Source organism: Sinocyclocheilus anshuiensis, unplaced genomic scaffold (genome assembly GCF_001515605.1).
Source record: "Sinocyclocheilus anshuiensis isolate Anshui unplaced genomic scaffold, SAMN03320099.WGS_v1.1 scaffold2056, whole genome shotgun sequence".
NCBI lineage: Eukaryota > Metazoa > Chordata > Actinopteri > Cypriniformes > Cyprinidae > Sinocyclocheilus > Sinocyclocheilus anshuiensis.
Genome location: NW_015551026.1, coordinates 862,156 through 884,348, shown reverse-complemented (window position 1 = coordinate 884,348; position 22,193 = coordinate 862,156). Strand labels below are relative to the sequence as shown.

Genomic DNA, 22,193 nt, shown 5'->3' with positions numbered 1-22,193 from the left:
TGTTTGCCTTTTTAGAAATATTTGGAAACTGTTGGCTTAGGTTAGTGCTACTATTTAATTTCTGTTTTTCCTTTTTCGTGTGTTCCTTCAGAGCTGGAAGGCCACCAGTAGGTTGCACAAGACATGCAAGGAGCAACTTTTATAAAGTACCGCTGAAGCGACACAATCATTTTGCCACAGTCACAGCTAAATTAAAACTCTGAGATCAAACCATAGCCTGCCTTCCCACCTGCAGCAGCATTCTGAATCCGTAGCTTGCTAGACTCCCTTAATCTTGGGCCCTGGGGAACTTGTTGGAGCCTGTTAGCAAATGTTTATCCCACAGTGAACACTATATTATCAGTGTTATATCAAGTTACTAATTTTTGTTTTTTATTTTTTATTTAAAATGTATTATAGGTATTTTACCTATAATATAAATAATATAATATAATATATATAAATGTGATGCATGTAATATACTCCTTTACCTTTTTGTTGTTTGCCTTTTTAGAAATATTTGGAAACTGTTGGCTTAGGTTAGTGCTACTATTTAATTTCTGTTTTTCCTTTTTCGTGTGTTCCTTCAGAGCTGGAAGGCCACCAGTAGGTTGCACAAGACATGCAAGGAGCAACTTTTATAAAGTACCGCTGAAGCGACACAATCATTTTGCCACAGTCACAGCTAAATTAAAACTCTGAGATCAAACCATAGCCTGCCTTCCCACCTGCAGCAGCATTCTGAATCCGTAGCTTGCTAGACTCCCTTAATCTTGGGCCCTGGGGAACTTGTTGGAGCCTGTTAGCAAATGTTTATCCCACAGTGAACACCTGGTTGTTTGGAGAGTACGCCCACAGTGCACTGCCATCCCCCACCCGAGCAACAATGTGCTTAGTTGTGAGCCGAGAGTGAGCCGGCACATCGTATTCCTACCACAGCGCGCGGTTCGTCGCATTCAACATGGGTGATTAACATAAGCCTCATTTAGTCATCCTTTAATGAATCATTTTTCCTGGGCTTATTCCCAGCTGTGAAAAAGCATTAAATGGTAAAGCTATGAATTGTAACCTTAAACTTGATATTACCCAAAGAGACCATTGAACAAAGCTTATCGCATATCATTAACCACGATTACTCATATGTCCTGAGGGATTTCCAGCAGTTTGATACAATTCTTTAGTGAAGAGTTTGAAGAACTCTTTGTGGTGTTTCAAGGAAAGTCTTTAAAGAAATGCACATAATGCAGTGTATTTTATTCCAGATTAACATTCTCATGTAATTCAGTCCCGTCGGTCCTTAGATAGTCTTAAAGGAATAGTTCACCCAAAAATTAAAATTACCCCATGATTTACTCACCCTCGAGCCATCCTAGGTGTATATGACTTTTTTTCTTTCAGACGAATACAATCAGAGTTATATTAAAAAATGTCCTTCCGAGCTTTATAATGGCAGTGAATGGGGGTTGAGATTTTGAAGCCAAAAAAAGTGCATCCTTCCATCATTAAAAGTGCTCCACAGAGCTCCAGGGGGTTAATAAAGGCCTTCTGAAGTGAAGTGATGCATTTGCGTAAGAAAAATATCCATATTTAAAACTTAAACCATAATCTAAAAAAAAATACCGTCTTGTACCGTGAAACCGGTATAATTTTGAAAAATACCGTGATATAAATTTTTGGTCATACCGCCCAGCACTAATCTCTAGCTTCTGCTGTTATACGTGCGTTCACTAGAAAGTGGCGTTCCAGCGGATGACGTAGGTGTAGCGTAAGCTCCAGCGAGAAGTGATGAATGTGGAAACGCAAAGGAGAATTAGAAGTACAAAACGAGGATTTGTAAAAAAAAACATTGGAGGATTTCAATATAAGATTAGAGGAGACTGACTTTCCTTTGCTGTAAACCAAACTTAGTTCTCGCGAGACTTACACTTATGCTATCCAATTTGGTGGTGTGCACCAAATGAGCAGACCAAGACCCACCTTTTCATAAACGAACCAGCAAGATGTCAAATGATATGACCCTAAAATGGACAAAGATGCAAAACGAAAGGCATGAGAATACAGTCATAATCTGATTGGACAGCTTTTATGATGTATATTTTGTGAACTTACAGAACATCCAAAACAATGCTGTGTGCATTCGTTGTATGTGTGTACTTGTGGTAGTATCTCTCAAAGAGATTAGAAAATGGGTAAAGGAGTTAAAACAGTGCTAGGAATTCCTCTACTGCACACAACTGTAATGAGCAACATGACTCCTGTAATAAGAAGAACCAGGTATGCTTGAGCATTTTGTCCATTTTAGGGTCATATCATGTGACATCTTGTTGGTTTGTTTATATGTCTTTGGTTGTGTTTGTATATCAGTCAAACCATTTGGAAGTGGACCGAGACCCCTTGAAAAGGTGAGTCTTGGTCTGCTCATTTGGTGCACACCACCAGTTTGGATGGCCGTGTACACACTTATTAAAATGAACTGCACTAACAGAGCAATCGCACTAGAGTTCATTTTAATCAAACCAAACCTGCCAAGAGTAAACACGCCCTTAAGGCCATAAAAGATTTAAATATCTTAAATGGTATAATTACCTCATCTTAATTGTCATTTTAAGAAGTCTGAAATTTGAGGATGGGAAAACCGAAATCATTATACACTCTAATGTGATTATTAAACATCAAAATCCTGTGATTAAATGAATGTCAGCGCCGCACGTTCAAAGTCAAATGTTGTGTTGTTGCACATTCTGCAGGTTCGCAGTTTCAGAGCAGTTCGTAATCAATAAATATCATTAATTTATCCCAAACGAATGCTTAAGATTTGCTGTTGATGAATTATAAACACTATAAAGTAAACATCGTCATATTTTGTAGAGTGCATATTTTAGCTCTCTCATCTTTTTAAATGAGCATCTGGAAGTAGTAAAGCATAGACATACAAATATAAATCCCGCAGTATGCAGAAAGTCTTTTTTATTGGTACTTTAGTAATGTAATAAACTGTATCTGGCATTTAAATCAGTGTAATCTCTTTATTGATATACAGTATTAATTTTTGGAGCAGGTCTTAAATTTGACTTAAAAAAAAAATCTGCAGTTATCCTGTTCATATTCATATTAATTTTAAAAGGAAATTTCTCCCCAATATTTTAGCTCTCTCATCTTTTTAAATGAGCATCTGGAAGTAGTAAAGCATAGACATACAAATATAAATCCCGCAGTATGCAGAAAGTCTTTTTTATTGGTACTTTAGTAATGTAATAAACTGTATCTGGCATTTAAATCAGTGTAATCTCTTTACTGATATACAGTATTAATTTTTGGAGCAGGTCTTAAATTTGACTTAAAAAAAAATCTGCAGTTATCCTGTTCATACTCATATTAATTTTAAAAGGAAATTTCTCCCCAAAATTAAAATGGTCATTTACTCACCCTTGTTCCAAACCTGTATGACTTACTTTTCTCCCACAGAACACAAAATAAGGTATTAGAAAATAAAACACAAGACATTTTTCAAAATATCTTATGCTATGTTACGTGGAAGAAATTGACTGGATTTGGCCAGATTGTACTTTATTTATAGCTCTGGAGGTCTTGTGTTCAACTTGCACTATATTCAGTCTGGTTCAGCTTTCTTTTCCAATCTCGGACAGCATGTCCCGAGGCTTTGAAGGCCCGTGGCAGTCTGAGACTCTGGGGCACTGGCCTCATTGGCCACTTGATCCATAATCCAACCCTGCCAGCTGCAAGCTTGCATGTTTTTTAATAAAGACATAAAAAATTTAATGGGAAGAGATATTTCATTTTAAAAGTCCAGACAGGAAAAAGCAGTGTAATTGAGTGTCATAAAAAAGACAAATCTGCAGTTATCCTGTTCATATTCATATTAATTTTAAAAGGAAATTTCTCCCCAAAATTAAAATGGTCATTTACTCACCCTTGTTCCAAACCTGTATGACTTACTTTTCTCCCACAGAACACAAAATAAGGTATTAGAAAATAAAACACAAGACATTTTTCAAAATATCTTATGCTATGTTACGTGGAAGAAATTGACTGGATTTGGCCAGATTGTACTTTATTTATAGCTCTGGAGGTCTTGTGTTCAACTTGCACTATATTCAGTCTGGTTCAGCTTTCTTTTCCAATCTCGGACAGCATGTCCCGAGGCTTTGAAGGCCCGTGGTAGTCTGAGACTCTGGGGCACTGGCCTCATTGGCCACTTGATCCATAATCCAACCCTGCCAGCTGCAAGCCTGCATGTTTTTTAATAAAGACATAAAAAATGTAATGGGAAGAGATATTTCATTTTAAAAGCAAAAAAGCAGTGTAATTGAGTGTCATAAAAAAGACTTTCATAAGAAGATAAACCACCTGTGGAATCTGAGGATGTTGAGGTTGATCGGCCTGTGGCTAAAACTTCTCCGTTTCAGTGACCTTTTAAGGCAGTAATTCTCAGTGCTTGATAATTGATTTATTGAACATGGCCTTTGCACACGGTCAGTCAGATCATAGGAGCCGGGGTTCGTTGAAAGGCTTCATTATTTACTCCTTAATTACTCTAGCCCAGTGTCTCACTCCGGCTCTCTGCTTTGCTCTATACAGTGCTGAACTAACCTTTACTAGATCCTCAGAGACGAAGAGAGCACAAAGCCCCTGTGCCTGGTTGGCGGAGGCTTATGAAGTGGGACGGCCTCTCTCTTTGCTTTTCCTAATCTTAATTAAGTCCTGAACAACTGGGCTTTGCTCTTATCAGTATAGGGATGGTTGTTGTCCAAGCTGTGGGATGCTGTAGTGCACTTTTAATTGCAAAGTTTGTTAAGAACTTGTAGCACTCAAGAAAAAGATATTGTTTATCTTGAACTTTTACACAATGAATTTATATAATCTGCAATCATGAAGTCACCTAATAAATGTTTTGTTATTTTTATAGTACATAACGTATGAAAAAATATACTATCAGTCAGTATGGTTGAATTTTTTATAGTTTAGGAAGAAGTTTGTTCCTTTATTCAGCAAGAGTGCATTAAATTGATCAAAAGTGACAGAAATTTTTATAGCATTAAAATTAATTTTCTATTTCCAATAAAGGCTGTTCTTTTTTTAACTTTGTTCAGTATTCATCAAAGAATCCTTAAAAATTCCCTAAAAATATTAAGTAGCACAACTCTTTTCAACATAGATAAAAAATAAGAAATGTTTCTTGAGCACCAAATTAGCATATTAGAAGAATTTTTGAAGGATCGTGTGACACAGAAGACTGGTGTAATGGCTGCTGAAAATTCAACGTTATCATTACAGGAATAAATTAGATTAAAAAAGAAAAATTTAAACCCAAAACAGTTATTTTTAATAGAAATTTGTACTGTATAGAAGAAGTTTGTACTGTATTTTTGGTCAAATAAATGCCTTGGTGAGCAAAACAGACTTCTTTCAAAAACTTAAAAAAAAAAAAAAAAATTCCCAACCCCAAAATTTTGAATGGTAGTGTATATGGGACTGTTGGCAACAGCAAAGAAAAGGTGGTAAGAACTCAGAATGTTTGAAAAACCCTCTTTGGAAAAGAGCACTTTGTCATTTGCGGTGCTTGCTAATGCATTATTTAAAATCTCAGGGGGTACTTCAAGTAAATTATGTAGGTCATAGGGGTTCAGCATACAAAAAAGGTTGGGAACCCAGTGTAGTAGCTGTGGCTGGTGCTCCTCCTTATGTAACATACTTGCATCTCTTTTTCAACAGAGCTCCAGGACCTGAGTTTCTATTCCACTGAGAGGGTTAGTGGTTTGTTTATGAGTGTAGGGTGACATGTACCTTCCTTCTCTTGCTTCACTAAATAAAACACTTATGTGCTTCCTCTGATTCTCTCTCCAAAGGCTACAGAAGGATTGCTACCTCTTTCAGCAATAGTCCTGCATCCTCAAAGATGACATGCTCATGATGCCTCTGTAAGTAGGTTTCTCTTTGTTGTAAACACTCTGCAAGATGTAATTATCTGAATGTGGAGCATGAGGAACAAAAGAACCTTAGAAGTACTTCACTTTTGCCCCTTTTCCATCAGCAGGATGCAGGTGCCCCTGCCTAATCTGGAACTTTTTCTAAGCTAGTGTACAGTCAGGTTAGCATGTGAGGTAATTGACGCAACGTAGAACAAGACATAATTGATTTAATCAAACTTCATGTAAAATGAGAAATTACAAATCATTTAACTGTTGCATTAACGTAAAACAATTCTTTAGTTGTTAACATTTTTAGGGATTTGTAACCAGGCCCTGAACAGAGTAGCCTTTAAAAAGTCTCTGGTACAAAAAAATGGAACTATTTTGGTGGACAAGGGACGTGAGATGTTGTACATTTAGAACGTTTGGTATTTATTATGCATTTGATATGTTTTTTAGTGAATTTGAGGAAGAGTCTAGTCAAAGTTCCACTTCTACCATCTGCTCCATACTTGAGTACAGCTTTCTTTAACAGGAACTCAAGTCATAATGGAGACCTCCAGTCTTCCTGGAGAATCTGCGTGAGGTTTTCCTCCTATTCTCTTTCTTACTCTTTTTGTCTTTTGTTTTTGTCACCCCGGCACTCCTTGCTCTCTATTTCTCTGTCTCTGTGACCGCGGACAAAGTCAGGGAGCCTTTCAAGTCAAATCCCTTTATTCTATGTCAGAAATTGAGTGTTCTGAAAAGGAGCGTTCTGGCAAAGAGAAAGGGCTGAAACTTTTATTGCAGGCATTTGTGGAGCTGCACAGCCTGAGGTTCTTTTTTCCATCCTCAAAAGAAAACGTAAGAGAGGCTGACATATTTAATTGGCTGTTTGTAAGCTAATTAAAGCTTGTATGTTGATGTTTTTGACAAATCACCAGGATCTTTTTCATGTTTCAGACTTCTTCTGAAAATACATTTGTATGTCGGTGTGTAAGTAACTAGCTCTGCGAAGAAGCCTCACTGAAATTGATTTCTGAAAAGATACATTTGCAGTCGCAGTCATTAGCAAGGATGTAGTTTCTTGACTTCTTGATTTTGCCAACATAATCGTGATAGCAGGGTAAATCTCATGAAAAAAGCAGGTATTTCTTAGATACATTTCACCCATAACAGCAAGAAAAAATATCTAACTAATCAGTAAGAGATGAGAACTTTTATTTAGCAAGTACCCATTAAATTAAAAAATATTTTTATTTCAAACAAATGCTGTTGAACTTTCCGTTTATCAAAGAAAAATGAAAAAGTACTGCTTTGCCATCACAGGAATAAATTGCATTTTAGAATATATTCAAATAGAAAACAGTTATTTTAAATAGTAATATTGCACAATATTACTGTTTTTACAGTAGTTTTGTTCAAATTAATGCAGCCTTGGTGAGCATAAGATACTTCTTTAAGTCGTTAATTCCAACCTTCTCAGTCCCAAAGCACTTTGTAAATATTGCACTTCCTCCCTCCTGTACTATATGTGTATTTTTACTTTACATTGCACCTTCTCCCAAAACTATATTTAATCCTGCTAAATGACATAATTTTAGCAGCTGGTCTCAATCATTGGGCCTTTCTGAGAAGACGCTCTGTTTTTGTTTGTTTATGGTGTTCTGGGCCTGTTTAGTGAGGCCAGGAGCCGCCGCATTGTTTTAATTTCAACCCACTGTTGTTTGCCGACATTTGGTTCAGGATGACAATGAGCCGGAAAAAAACAAGCCCTTTTACGATATGAATAGAGTAGGAACTAGAATGGGACTCCTCATCTGTAAGCTCGCTTTTAAGGGTCTGTTTCCCCCTCGGCCGAATTAAAGACGTGCCATTATGCTTGGCAAATTACTACACACTCTTTGTGGTCCAGCCATGGTACATTAGTGTGCCTTAAGATGGTCTGGCTGTGCCCATTCACCTAACAAAGAGAGGGTCCCCCGGCAGATCCTTGGCTGGTCACACAGAGGAGCCATTCACACCAGGCAGAAGGGGCCGTACGGTAGAGAGCTCGGCCACAAGGCAGCCATGACAAAATTCTCTAAAGTATTGCTTGCAGAACAGCCGTTTCCTCAAATGCAAACCAATTAAGTTTGATTTGACAACACTCCAGGCAAAGAAGCAGAACATCTGTATAGAGTTGGAATATCTTAACCGAACTAGCCATGCTTGTGATGTTTTTGGTCTCTGTGGAAGAGAAGAGGTGGTGTTGCTTTTTTTGGATTCCGGCTTTGTGGATTTTGGAATTTAGGGGCGTAATATTGTAGCTGGACCCAATTACAACGGGAAGAATTAGGTGCCTCCCAGTGGATTCTTACCACACATTGATTTGTTGAAGGTTTTAGGACTACAGCAATTAATCAAACTCATTGTTTTAATGGCTCTCATTCTCATGGTGTAATCACATGCATTTTAATTCAGTGCTCAAACAAATTTATTTGTATGACAGGATGCAACCGTTCACAGCTACATGGAATTTTCCTTCTTGACGGAGTCTCATAAATCAACCAAACTAAACAACGATGAAGACAAGCTTGTTGTGGTTATTAGGCTACGACGTAGTCTAAAAGTATAAGGGATCCTAGCTGGAGAACTGCCATTATGAAAGCAGTTTTTAGTCATTCTCTAAAATTGTTTTCTCTTATGAGTCCAGCTCCCTTTCTCGACATAAATTAGTAGCAGGGAGTGATGATGGGGACCGAGAGCCTATAAATTGTGTGTTGCTCTCAGGGTCATTAAGCCGTGTGGTCTGGGCCCACTGGATCTTTTATCATCCGCCTTGGATCAGCGGCTGTAAAACGGTGGCTAACATTGTGTGTTTATTTCCCCATAACAAAAGATTAGCTGTCTGCAGCTCATGAGTTCAGCTAATGCTCCTTGGCACTCGAGCAGCCGTGGAAACATAAATCTACTCCCCAATTTTTGTTCTCTTCTCATTGCGCTCACCTTTCTCTGCCCTTCTCCCACTGTCTCTCTCCCTCTATGACTTTCAACTGATTTACTCCGTCTCCAGTCTCAACCTCAGACGGCGGGCCCACAGACTGACCAAAGTCCATTTGCTGACCGTCTGATGCATATTGCTCACAAAATTGGCAAGAGCTGGTAGAAATCAGATACCATTCCAGCTTGTGTTTACAAGGTAGTGGGTCGATGCACTTGAGTTTCTGAGGACTAATCACATGATATGATAATGTTTTCTATGTTAGTAGCACCAGACTTTTTTTTTTTTTTTAAAGAGTTTTGTTTAAGGTTCTTGCTATCAAGTATCTGTATTCTGCCTAGTTTTTAAGTTTGTTAATTGAGTTGTAAATTAATACTTTTTTATTTAGCATGGACACATTACATTTAATAATTAAGTGACAAAGGCATGGATAATGTTAAGAAAGTTTTATATTTCAAATAAAATAAAATGCCGTCCTTTTGAACTTCCTATTCAAAGACTCCTTAAAAAATGATCACTGTATCTTCAAAAATATTAAGCAGCTCATCTGCTTTCAACATTGATAAGAGAAGTATTACTTGAGCACCAAATCAGTATGCAGAATAATAGAATAATTTCTGAAGGATCATGTAACACTAAAGACTAGAGTAATGGGTGTTTTGTGATCAAAGAAATGCAACCTTAATGAGCATAAGAGCATTGAAAAAAATTCTTACAGACCCCAAACATTTGAATGTGTTTGTGTTTGTGTGTGTGTGTGTGTGGAATAACCCTTTAAAGGGATAGTTCACATCAAAAAACGAAAATTCTATCATCATTTACTCACCCTGAAGTTGTCCAAATCCTATAAGAACTTCTCTTTTCGGTTGAGGGCAAAAGAAAATATTTTAACCAAACATTTGCTGGTATCATTTGACTTCCATTGTATGGAAAAAAGAAAATACTTTGGAAGTCAGTGGCTACCAGCAACTGTTTGGTAACATACATTCTTCAAAATATCTTATTTTGTGTGCAGAAGAAGAAAGGAATTCATACAGGTTTGGAACAACATGAGGGTGAGTAAATTATGAAAAAACATTCAATCAATTTTGGGTGAACTATCCCTTTAAGTTAGTTTTAATTACATGATCTATTTAAGATAAATCTGTTCATAATAAGCATGTGAAACAACTGTGATTGGTCACATTTCATGCCTGTTGTCCAGAATTAGCTGCAAACTGGACCCTATTTTATGGTGATGTTCAAAAGTCTGGCTGTGCGAGAATATGCATCTCTCTTCATTTAGTTGATTGCTTTCTTTGTTTGAGGTTGACTGTTAGAAGAGAGATAAAAATTATTCTGCTCTTATTCAGTAGAGCACATGATTGTGTCTGATAAGCATATTATAGCTTAGCAAGAGTAGTTGCATTCTTAAATGTGACTTTGGAGAAAATGATATTTCTGAGCATGTTTGTGCGTGTGTTTTTACCATGTTCAGTGGAGAAATCACTCAAACATTGTGAAATGTTTTCTAAGATGTATGTGTATGTGTGGGACTGAGGGAAAGGATAGAGATAGGCCTCCAGTGGAAGCTTCCTGGAATGATTTGCTGCTATGGTGGAGGGTTGGAGGGGCGGGGGTGGCTTACTTTCTGGGTCATGATTCAGAAGTTAAACTCAGGAGGGATCTGCACTGTGAGGGAAAAGATTTCAGGCTTAGAAAATGATCATATTTACAATTCACATTTTTCTAAAAGACTTTTGCAGTTGCTGAAGCATCTCTTGTGCTTGCCACATGTTTTTACTCTGTGGCATAGGGGTGGACATAGTATGTGACATAATGCACCCCCCTCAAAATGACTTGTGTGAAATTACTCAAGTGTGAGGAGGAAATTAATAGGACAAAAGAAAAATTGTCAAGAGATTTTACTTGAATTAATTTGAATACAGCATGTTCCTCCTGGATTAGTTTCATTAATTATCAGTATGATTTGAATAGACTTACAAAGAATTGTATGCACTGTGAAACAGTGAAATTGTTCATTTGAAACAATTTCAAATATTACTGCAAGTTCATTGCACTTAATAGACAAAAGCTATGTGATACTAAGACTATATGTGCAGCATACTGTTTTATTTGAAAAGCAATAACTGTGCACATGCCAAGGCAGTGATATGGTTGATAAAGTTTCTATTTTTTAATGGTTTAAATGTTAAAATGGTTTTCTTGTGTAATATTTAGAAAAACATTTTTTAATGAATTTATATGAAAAGTATTTAAGCAATTCTCAAATTAAATGACTCCTTTGGTTTTACAATGTGGTGCTTGTCACCTGTATAATAGCTAATGAGTTGTGTTGATTCAGATATTTTCGTGAATAATTTATAAGGTCAAACTGTAATCTATATTTTTACTTTTTATAAAAATGTGAGTGGTGCTTGGATGTGCAGCTTGCCGCCATGGTACTAGTTGTTGCGGTTGATTGCCTGGGCATTGCTATGCAGTTCTGATTGTTTTTTTTTATGTGTTGCTATGCAGTTGCTAGGGTGTTCTGGTTTGTTGCTAGGTGGTTGATTACTGGTCCGAGGCAAATTAGCCTACCTGCAAATCTCTGTGACAATTTGCTTGTAGATGTGGCTCAATTCAAGTTTGTGGGATTTTTTTTTTATTGTCTACCAGGAAAATATAATGAGTCTGATCACTTAGAAAAATAATGGCACACCTATCTGCACTAATTGGGGTTTTATTCACGCATGTACCACAAATGGTGCAGAAGTTTAATGCCTAGAGGTTTAGAATAAACAAAGTGAACACTAATTATTCTGTGAAATAGTACAAATGAAATGCCATCCCCCACATCTTGTAACCACATCATTTCCAACGAATTTTTATTTTAGCAGTTCTAATTTCTTTTGTGGGTCAGAGGTTAACAGATTGGGTTGATTTCTTTTAACCAGTTAAAAAGTTATAGTAGGCTTGTGCAATGCAGGACATGGCTTTAACTTACAGAAAAGATGTCTTTAATCTTAATTTATTATAATAAAGACAGTTATACAAGATCATAGTCCTTGGCTGCCAGATCTTTATTTAAATGTCAGAATGGCTCTTTAGCATTTAATAAATGTCTGTAAACCTCATTTAGGACTATATTTTTACAGCATTTTCAACTCCCAACGTCTAGTCAGGTCATGAAGGATAGTCATATAGTGTATTAGTCAACTGGCTGTGATTTGAGTTATGTTTGTTAAATCAGTTGAATGTTGTTTATCAAAGTTTCTTTCTGAGTCAGGGGTCTTGTGTGTTGAATAAAAATTTGATTTAGAAGTCTATATACTGATTTTTAAATGCTTTTAAACATTCTCTCAAGTAATTTTACAATGAAAAACAAGATACAGCCAAAACAACTCCACATAAACAACATAAAAAAAACTCCAATTGAAGATAAAAGTAAAAAGCAGCCTACACGATAATACTCATAAAAAAACATGTCTTAAAGAGTAGGTCAGAACGTTGTAAACACGAATAACACTGCATTTTGTTTTTCTGTCATCCACTTGGCCTCATTAATTTATATCTTAGTTTAGATAAATCTTTCTGCAGTCATTTGTTCACATCCTGCATCCATGCTTATATACATAGGAAATAATTAGTCACTTAGCCAAAATGTCATTTTACAAAGTGAACTTGTGTTGAATTAGATTTGAAATGAAATGAAGTAACCCCAAAATCTAATGCTGCCTGTTTTTTATCTTACAAAGAGAAAGATTTAATGATAATTCTAACAAGCTTATCCAATGTCAGTCCTGTTATTCTATTTAGAGCCTGTTATGATTATCAGCTGCTTTTCATTTCCTGGTACAAAGCCCAGTCATGCTTCAGGACTTTGGTAACAAGAAATCATGTTGTGAAGTCGTATACCAATTAAAAAGGAATCCAGCGGATGAATTTTTTTTCCTCCTAATTAAACTGAACTATAGTAATTGATTGTGATTTACTTTCCATCCAAGTTACGGTAGCAGCAGCTGCCATTAAGACAGATCTTATTCCTTGTAAAATTAATTTTCCTTTGTTCTCTGCTGTAAAAAATACCATAAATGACAAGCTTTGCATGATATGTGGCCTCCAAAGAATTATTGATTCTCAAAGTGCTGTTCATATTTCTTTTGGCATTGCTGAGTGAAATTACACATAATTAAGATGCTCCTAACAAACTGACACCTTCACTAATTTGTCATTTTTCCAGAAAAATTGCATAAAACCCCCCAAGGACCATACCATAATGACAATTATGCCTTTGATGGACTACAGCAGTCAGTTGGGTTGTCAGACGTATATGTAGAGTTTGTAAATGACAGCTGCTAAACACAGATAAAGATTCCTAATGTTCTTCACGGATGAATTAACCACATAGCTGGGTGGTTCTCCACAAATTACTTGCTCGCTATTAAAAAAAAAAAACAAAAAAAAAAATCCCTCACTATTAATTATTCCTCCCATATGTTTTCATGCCGCCTGTCTCTTTCTTTTGCATTCTTTCATTTGGCTGAGCAGAAGAGACCGGTCCAGACTACATAAATCCTCTGACAATGTACCTGTCTGACTGTTTTGATTTAACTGCCACATAAAATATTACCCTGCCTGGGAGAGCTGTTGTTCACCTAAAGTGATTTAGCCCCTCTTCACTGAGATTTCGACATTGAGTGGAGCTTTTCACGTAGTTATCCTGACTGGAAGAGAAAAAGTATTTCTCCCGTATTGCCGTCTCTTCCCTGGCTTCTAGTTCAATATAGGATTTAGTATAAGGTCTTTTTATTTGTTCTTAAAGAGCAGGTCATATGGTATTTTAAAGTGTCCTAATATTGTGGTGGAGTCCCCTACAACAGGTTTAAATGCATCTAAGGTCAGTAAACATTGTCATTTTCTCAGAATATAAATTTAATATGAGAGTCATTTGCCAATGATTTCGAAACGATTCGATCCAAGCAAGTTCAGAGCAAACCCCTCCCTTCCATAAGCTTACATGCAGGGGAAACAAGAACAAAAGTTCCATTGAAAATATGAAGTAAAAATGTTTTTATGCTTGGTTAAATGCTTTTTCAGCCAGTTGGGATTTTCACAGTGGTGTTAAACATATGCTCCTTTCAATCATTGACTCTTAACGAGCAGGTCATATGGTATTTTAAAGTGTCCTAATATTGTAAATATATAAAAGCATACTTCACCCAAAAATTACATTTGTCATTATTTGCTTACCCTCATGATTTTCTAAACCTGTACCCTATTGTTTTTTGCTGAGGAACAAAAAAGAAACATTTTTGAAGAATCATTACACAGCTTTTGCCATACAATGGCCATTCGTAATGACCATATCTGTTATTCTCTAAAAAGAAAATGCCAAAAATATACAGTAGTCTGTTGTACATATTCAGTGTCTTATCAAGTCACACGATAGCTTTTTGTGAGGAATAGACCAAGTAATTTAAGTCATTATTCTGTGAAAATCAGTTCAAAAATACTCAGTGATGCCGCATGCCATTGGTTCTCAGATGTGCTGCAACCAAACATGGAATGTATGTGTGGAATGGAATGGAGAAACATTATCAATAAATAATGACCTAATTTTCAGTCTTTTCCTCATGCAAAGCCATCTTTGGCTTTTGAAGGCTTGGAATGTAGCATCCAAGTAGTATGGGCTACATTTATGGTGCTTTAACGGTGAATAATGTGCTTTCTGGAGCTCTTCCAATGGTGTCTCCAGATGCAGAGGAATTGTCTGGTTCCTGTGGTCTTGTCCTGATGGCCGTTTAGTTGACTGCAGAGCAACCACCCAATAAAGCATTACAATAATCTAACCTTGAGGTCATGAATGCATAAATTAACATTTCTACATTTGACATTGAGAGCATAAGTTGTAATTTAGAAATATTTTTAAGATGGAAAAATGCGGTTTTACAAATGCAAGAAACATGGTTTTCAAAGGAAAGATTGCTATCAAATAGCACACCTAGGTTCCTAACTGATGACAGATAATTGACAGAGCAGCCATAAGTGTTAAGTCAGTGTTAGACAGTGTTCTAGGTAATTACATGCAGAGGTTTTTGGTCCAATAATTAACACCTCTGTTTTTTCAGAATTTAGCAATAGGAAATTCCTATTCATCCAGTTTTTTATATCAACTATGCATTCCGTTTTGTGAATTGGTATGTTTGTTGGGCCAACAATGAAATATAGAGCTGAGTATCATCAGCATAACAGTTTTTTTTGACAGAAAAGATAAATTTTAGATGGGTCTGTAATTAGCTAATTCTCTAGGATCAGGTTTTTAAATGAGAGGCTTAATTTTGGGACATATACTAATGACATAGCCAAATTAATAATATTCAGAAGAGGATATATGACTTCTGGAAGCACCTCTTTTAGTAGCTTAGATGGAATAGGGTCTAACATACATGTTGGTTTTGGTTATTTGACAAGATTATACAATTCTTCCTCTCCTGTAGCAGAGAATGAGTGGAATTGTTCCTCAGGGGATCTATAGTGCACTGTCTGATGCGATACTGTAGCTGACGACTGAACTAAAAACATTTATAATATAATATAATATTTACTTATTTATTTATTTGGTCAAACAATGTGCAAAAAGAGTGATTAAGAGAAACTGTTTAAAAAAAATTCTGCTATGGACAAAGCAGTTGTTCACACTGAATAGTAATTCAAACATCCTTTTTCTCTTTTTTTGGGAAGAACAAAATGGCTCTTTAACTGCACAATGGCTTAATCAGTGAACACAAGTGAGCTTAAATGCATGCTTCAATAAAAATTAAAACCACTATGAAAAAACATAGGTAGAGAGAGAGAGGCGGTCAATGTTGGCTTCTGAGTGACACTTCAGATATCAGAGCAGGACTCTGTTCACCCCACACCACCACTGCAATGAGCTCTGTCCCCAGGAGTTTCACAGAGAGAGAGAGAAAAAAGCCAAACCTATCTGAAGAACATCTGAATACAGATGACTTGACCGTGACCCCTCTTAACCTCAGGGAGAGGTCAGCATTCCACTGCTAGCCTGCAGGGGAAGCCAGGAATGCCTTTGAAATCAACCTCTAAATCTCACGACAGCTTGAAAAGGAATATAAATGATGTAAATCCTTCATAAAGAAAAGCACCATTACTTCAAATGAATTATACTTGAAACCAGACTTCTGAGAAATACTGAAAATATTACTATAAATTGTAGCAACACCTCCTCCTTTACCTTTTTGACACGGCTCATGTTTATAACAGTAATCTTGGGCAATGTAGTTTTTTGGGAATGTAGTTTTCACAGATGATGTTAATATAGTCTTTGAAGACTGTTGTTATTATTTTCATTGTCAAAATTAATTGAAATAAACTCTTCTATCTTCCGAGTATAGCACTTATTTCAGAGTTCTTTTGACGGGTTGAGTTGTTATTTTACCCAGACGATTGGCAGCATTGTTTGAAAACGAGAAATATCAGGAAATGCAATATTTTTTAGTTTATCCAATGTCTGTCACACAATGCGGTGTCTTAGAGTAATCCTATTACAGTTTTAATTTTGAAGATTGCTCTGTGTGCGTGTGAATACAATCACTAGCAAACCACAGGAGGGGTGTGTGTGTGTGTGTGTTTGTGCATCTGTGCTTGTGGATGCATACTTGGCTTAGAGCTGCAGATCAATTCACTGTTCCTCTGCAGGGACCAGGAGGTGACAAGAAGAAAGCCAGAGAGCGAAAGACCAAAAAAAGACTGTGGGCTTCTGATTCTGAAGGAAGAAATAAAAGGAACCAGAGCATTCTTAGAAGGTGGAGGTTCTCAAAGAGCCTTGCGCTCTCAAACAGCGGCTTCTTAGAATGAAGGGAGCAGAGAGGAGGGTCAGAAAGGGAGGCACGGCAGCCATTGCTACTGATCCATATAGAGAAGCCTGCTCGCAAAGTTTATCTATCTTTCTCATAAGGTAGGAATGTTGACCCCTCATTTAAAATCTACTATCCTTTCAAAGAGCCAGCATATTTGGAAACTTTGGAAAGTTCATAGGCTTCATTATGTCATATTACAGAGGCAAGTAGACTGTGTATGAAATGACCAGATTCTAAAATTATGGTGGTCCACCTGCTAGAACAGCTTCTAACCCACATAAATCAGCATCATCTTTTCAGTGGAGCTGGCCAGCATTTTTGTCTTTCATCATATTTTCAGTACTCTGCACATCATCGTACTTTTATGTTTAGAATGAGTAAGTGGTTTTTAGACTTTTGGGAAAGACAGATTAAATGGTTTCCACTCGGCATGAAACATTATAATCCCCTCCAGCATTTCTCATGCTCCCAGCTGATGCAAAATGCTGAATATCTAACTTTTTAAAAGTGATCTATTGGACAGTGGTTTTGCTTCAGGACCCAAATTTTACATTGGACTACCAGTGGTGGCTCAACCAAACCGATCTAAATATACTTAAAGTGGTTCCAATTTAACACAATTTCAATATATTACATATATTACAAATAGATTAAAATCAAACTTAAGCATATCTTGAAATACACTTAATATACTTAAAGTTGTTTCAAAATAATACATTTAATATGCACTTAGTATAGTATCATTTAAATATAGTAAGTATGTCTGAAAAAGCACAATTTAAATATATTTCTTTTTCACCTGGGCTTTACTTATTTGATCAAAAATACAGTACAAACAGCAATATTGTAAAATATTATAACAATTTAAATAACACTTTTCTATTTGTGTATATATATATATATATATATATATATAATTATAATTTTAAAAAGTAATTTATTCCTGTGATGCAGTATAACATGATCCTTCAGAAATCATTCTAAAATGCTGATTTGGTGCTCAAATATCATTTATTTTTATCAATGTTGAAACCAGTTATGCCACTTAATATTTTTGTGGAAACCGGATTCTTTGCTGAATAGAAAGGATGAATGAATTAATTTGATGAATTATTTGGAATAGAAATCATTATAAATGTCTGTACTGACACTTTTGATTTGTATACATTTTCTTTAATCTCTATTTTTTAATTTCTTAATAAAAGGACTGATGTCAAACCTTTGAATTGTATTTATGTATTATTTAATATGCAACGTATTTTTTTAATATAAAAGATGAGTCTGTTTAATTTGCTTTGTGTACAAACTAAATGTGAACAATTAGTTTTTTAATTTTTTTATTTGCTTATAGCATTTTTTTGCCCCAGATGGCCCATTTTTAGGTCATGATCCATTGCGAACCACTGATTTATTGCGTATGGTGATTTTAAAAAGTAATTTATTCCTGTGATGCAGTATAACATGATCCTTCAGAAATCATTCTAAAATGCTGATTTGGTGCTCAAATATCATTTATTTTTATCAATGTTGAAACCAGTTATGCCACTTAATATTTTTGTGGAAACCGGATTCTTTGCTGAATAGAAAGGATGAATGAATTAATTTGATGAATTATTTGGAATAGAAATCATTATAAATGTCTGTACTGACACTTTTGATTTGTATACATAATCTCTAATCTCTATTTTTTAATTTCTTAATAAAAGGACTGATGTCAAACCTTTGAATTGTATTTATGTATTATTTAATATGTAATATGTAATATGTATTTTTTTAATATAAAAGATGAGTCTGTTTAATTTGCTTTGTGTACAAACTAAATGTGAACAATTCGTTTTTTAATTTTTTTATTTGCTTATAGCATTTTTTTCCCCCAGATGGCCCATTTTTAGGTCATGATCCATTGCGAACCACTGATTTATTGCGTATGGTGAAATCTTGTAGACCTTCCTTTTGTGGCAGACTATACTAAAACCCATTTTTATTAACATCACTTTATCTTCATTCAGAACTTGCAAGTGATTTCCATAATAGATTTTTACTTTTACCATTCACCAACAAATGAAAGGCTCACTTTGGTAGCACCGCCTTCTCCTCTACCATCTGGAGGGAAATTTTATTAAAGCTGATGGTGATGATTAATGGAAGCTCTTAGACTAAATGAAATAAGCAGGCTTGAGAGGCTGAGGTTTGGAGCCTCTGCCCGCCTACAGCTGCATGCTCATTCCTGATCAATGTAGCCTGACAAAGAGCCTAGCAAAGACAAGCGGCCATGCTTTATCGTAATGTCATCTACTTGCTCCTCACTTTGCCATGTTGTATCAAGATATTTTAGATCAATTTGCACAGTTTATAGCACATGGTGCTAAGAATACATTTGTGGATTCAATTCCCTGTGAATACTGATATAATTTGAATGCACTTGTAAATGAATAATGTACAAAAACCTGCACACAAAATGCAAAATGCTTTTGATGCATTGCTATGAAAAATATTAGAATTTATCTTCTGTTAGTGTTTCACTTGGACTTTAAGGAGGTTTGTTTTCCTACTGTCTCAGTAGTAATGGTATTAGAAGTATCAACAATCAGCTGTGATATAGACAGGAATGAGTTATGGAGTTTTTTTTTTTCCAACTGTGATGTCTCAGTAGTAATGGTATTAGAAGTATCAACAAGCAGCTGTGATAGAGACAGGAATGAGTCTTGTGTGACTATTTGTAGCTTTGCCCATTAGCTCCCCGTCAGCTAATTACTGAGCCATGTTTCGATCATTCTTTTCCCGCAGTGAGATCCTGAACTCAATTTCTTGCTGTTTTGTTTGCCATGCATCCAATCTAGATATTTGAACCTCTCCTAGAGAGTCGTTGTTTTTAGACAGGAATGAGTCTTGTGTGACTATTTGTAGCTTTGCCCATTAGCTCCCCGTCAGCTAATTACTGAGCCATGTTTCGATCATTCTTTTCCCGCAGTGAGATCCTGAACTCAATTTCTTGCTGTTTTGTTTGCAATGGATCCAGTCTAGATATTTGAACCTCTCCTAGAGAGTCATTGTTTTTATTCTGAGCAACCTCGTCATACTAAAAACATCCTGTCCAGCAGCAATGAAGATCCACCCAGGCTTTCATAGCGGTTTATCACAGAACTGCAAAGCATATATGTGTGATTATAGAAATTGGGGTAACCTTGCACCATTTAATGTATCACAATTTTTCATCTGCACCAGTGATCCATTACCTCCTCTATCTCTCTATGGTAAGTGACCATTTATAATTGAATTAACTGGTTCTTCTCACTTCCACCCCGTTTTCATATACTAAAGCATAATTCAAGATAATCTAACATCAAGTCATTTACAGTTTTAATATTTTGTTTCACTGCACTTAATGATCAGTCTGCTTTGAAAAAAAATCAGGTGTTCATTTTCAGTCTTTTAATCTGTGCCTTTCACTAAGGTCCCATTTATACTTGATATTAGCACTGATCTCTAGCTTCCTGATCCACGTGGACAGCACTATGTAACGAATGTAAACAAGATTCAACGATCAGGTGTATACAAAAGCCCTAAGAGGCGATGCATTACCATTTTTTTTTTTTTTCAGTTTTGTTGTCTCATGATATTAATGATATTAACATAAAAGAATGCAATTTGTATTCTGCTCATAATTTCTCTGGTATACTGTGGTATATTTAAACACCATCTGGCAAATACTGTTGGATTAGTGGTTGTCATCCAAGAGACCCCAGCAAACTTACAATGGGACTACAGGATGTCTTAAAAATGATTCAAATTAATTAATTAATTATTAATAATATTAATATCATCATTAATCAATTCAAATAAAAATGCATACAATCAAGAAATCATTTCTTTATTTTTTTACCCCTCAATAACTATTGTTTCTGTTTGTTTGACAGTTTGTTTATTAAACAAATATTAAGAACAAGCAGCTTTGTCATAATTATAGCAGAAATGCTGGAGGAAATATATTAAAAAATTGTGTTGGACAGTGGGGGCCTTTAGTTGAAAAGGATCGAGAATCACTGTAGGTGTCCCATAATATATATATATATATATATGTGTACAACAATTCTCGTTGGTGATCCGGACCAAGCCGATATGGTTTCATTTTTCATTGTTGGGCTGATAACAGAGCCATTTGGAATGTGACACAAACGTGTCAGTCGTTGTAATGAAAAGAGTTAAGATACTGTACGAGATGTAAATACACTCTTAAAAATAAAGGTGCTTCACGATGCTAGAAGAACCTTTTTGTCTAAATGGTTCCATAAAGAACCTTTAACATCTGAAGAACCTTTCTGTTTCACAAAAGGTTCTTTGTGGCGACTTTTTTTTGCCTGAACATTTGGGCGGCGTTATGCAAATCTTCCCACATTGTGACGTAGATATGTGGGGGCGTGTTAGAATGAGCCGTTTTAGGTAGGCGTGGTTGACGCTTAACTTTTATAAAGAATATCTCTTTGGATTTGAGACTTTAGTCTTTGCAATTTTACAGATCTTCTTTATGCACCAAGAGCTTGTAACACTCCAAAGAGAAAGGAAAAATTGAAATCGCATCATATGACCCCTTTAAATATATCTTCATTCGTGTCATGAAGATGAACACAAGCTTAATGTGTTTGGAATGACATGAGGGAGATTAAATGGCAGAATTTTCATTTTTGGTTGAACTAGGTATATAACCAACATTAATGTTGATATAAGAATCTCAGTAATTTACTAGCAAATACAAAGGAAATTTTTCCACAGTCATGTGTTCATTAAGGTGTAACTATGAGAACTTACAAAGCAGGTTAGTTGTAGAAATATCTGTGCTAATCACGAAGTAAAACAAGTAGGCCTCAGATGGGTGTGCAGTGCTGTCAAATAGGTTCTAGAAATAAAAAAAGAAAAACTAAGTTTAAGACATTCAAAAGTTACAGTACAAATATGTTTGTCAAAGTGTTAATAAAGAAGTCATTGACACTGTTTATTTTAAAATATTGAAAACAATTTAGGTAGCAACATACATTCTTTAGGGGTTGTAGGGTGTAAAGTGTCCTCTTAGATCTGCCAAAAAAAAAAAAATACAATGGTTACAGGTATACTGCATCTGCAAGAAATTATTTTAAATTGTAAATAAAGTGTAGCACAGTGATTACTGAGTCAAAAACTGCTCTACTGCTGGGTATGACGGCTTAAGATGAAATACCTCACCTCCAGTGTGCTGAGGCCTGTGTTGATGAGACTGGTGTTCAGAGAAGGCAGTTGCCACAAGCACTTTTCCTAAATATGACAAAGAATTCTTCGGTAAAAGAAAGTTCCACTAGTGTTGTGGCTTGTAGATTATAGACACATTCATTACTTGATATTTGCATGCTTTGCAAGGATTACAAAAAGAATGCATTTCTATACATGTCTATTTGAGGCATTAGTCATAAAGCCAATTCAAAAGCAGCATTT

At 35.8% G+C, this 22,193-nt stretch overlaps 1 protein-coding gene and 1 long non-coding RNA gene across 3 annotated transcripts in view; one reads left to right on the top strand and one right to left on the bottom strand.

The window, feature by feature from the left end:
* Nucleotides 1–22,193, top strand: part of sema5ba (sema domain, seven thrombospondin repeats (type 1 and type 1-like), transmembrane domain (TM) and short cytoplasmic domain, (semaphorin) 5Ba) — a 143,236-nt gene that overhangs the window by 19,535 nt on the left and 101,508 nt on the right. For both annotated transcript variants that reach the window (XM_016450606.1, XM_016450605.1), the window contains exon 2: nt 5,847–5,918. The gene's annotated coding sequence lies outside the window, so the exon portion shown is untranslated. The remainder of the gene's footprint in view (nt 1–5,846; nt 5,919–22,193) is intronic.
* LOC107661139 (uncharacterized) overlaps nt 1–22,193 on the bottom strand; it is a 58,979-nt gene that overhangs the window by 17,788 nt on the left and 18,998 nt on the right. The gene's annotated exons all lie outside the window — the stretch shown is intronic.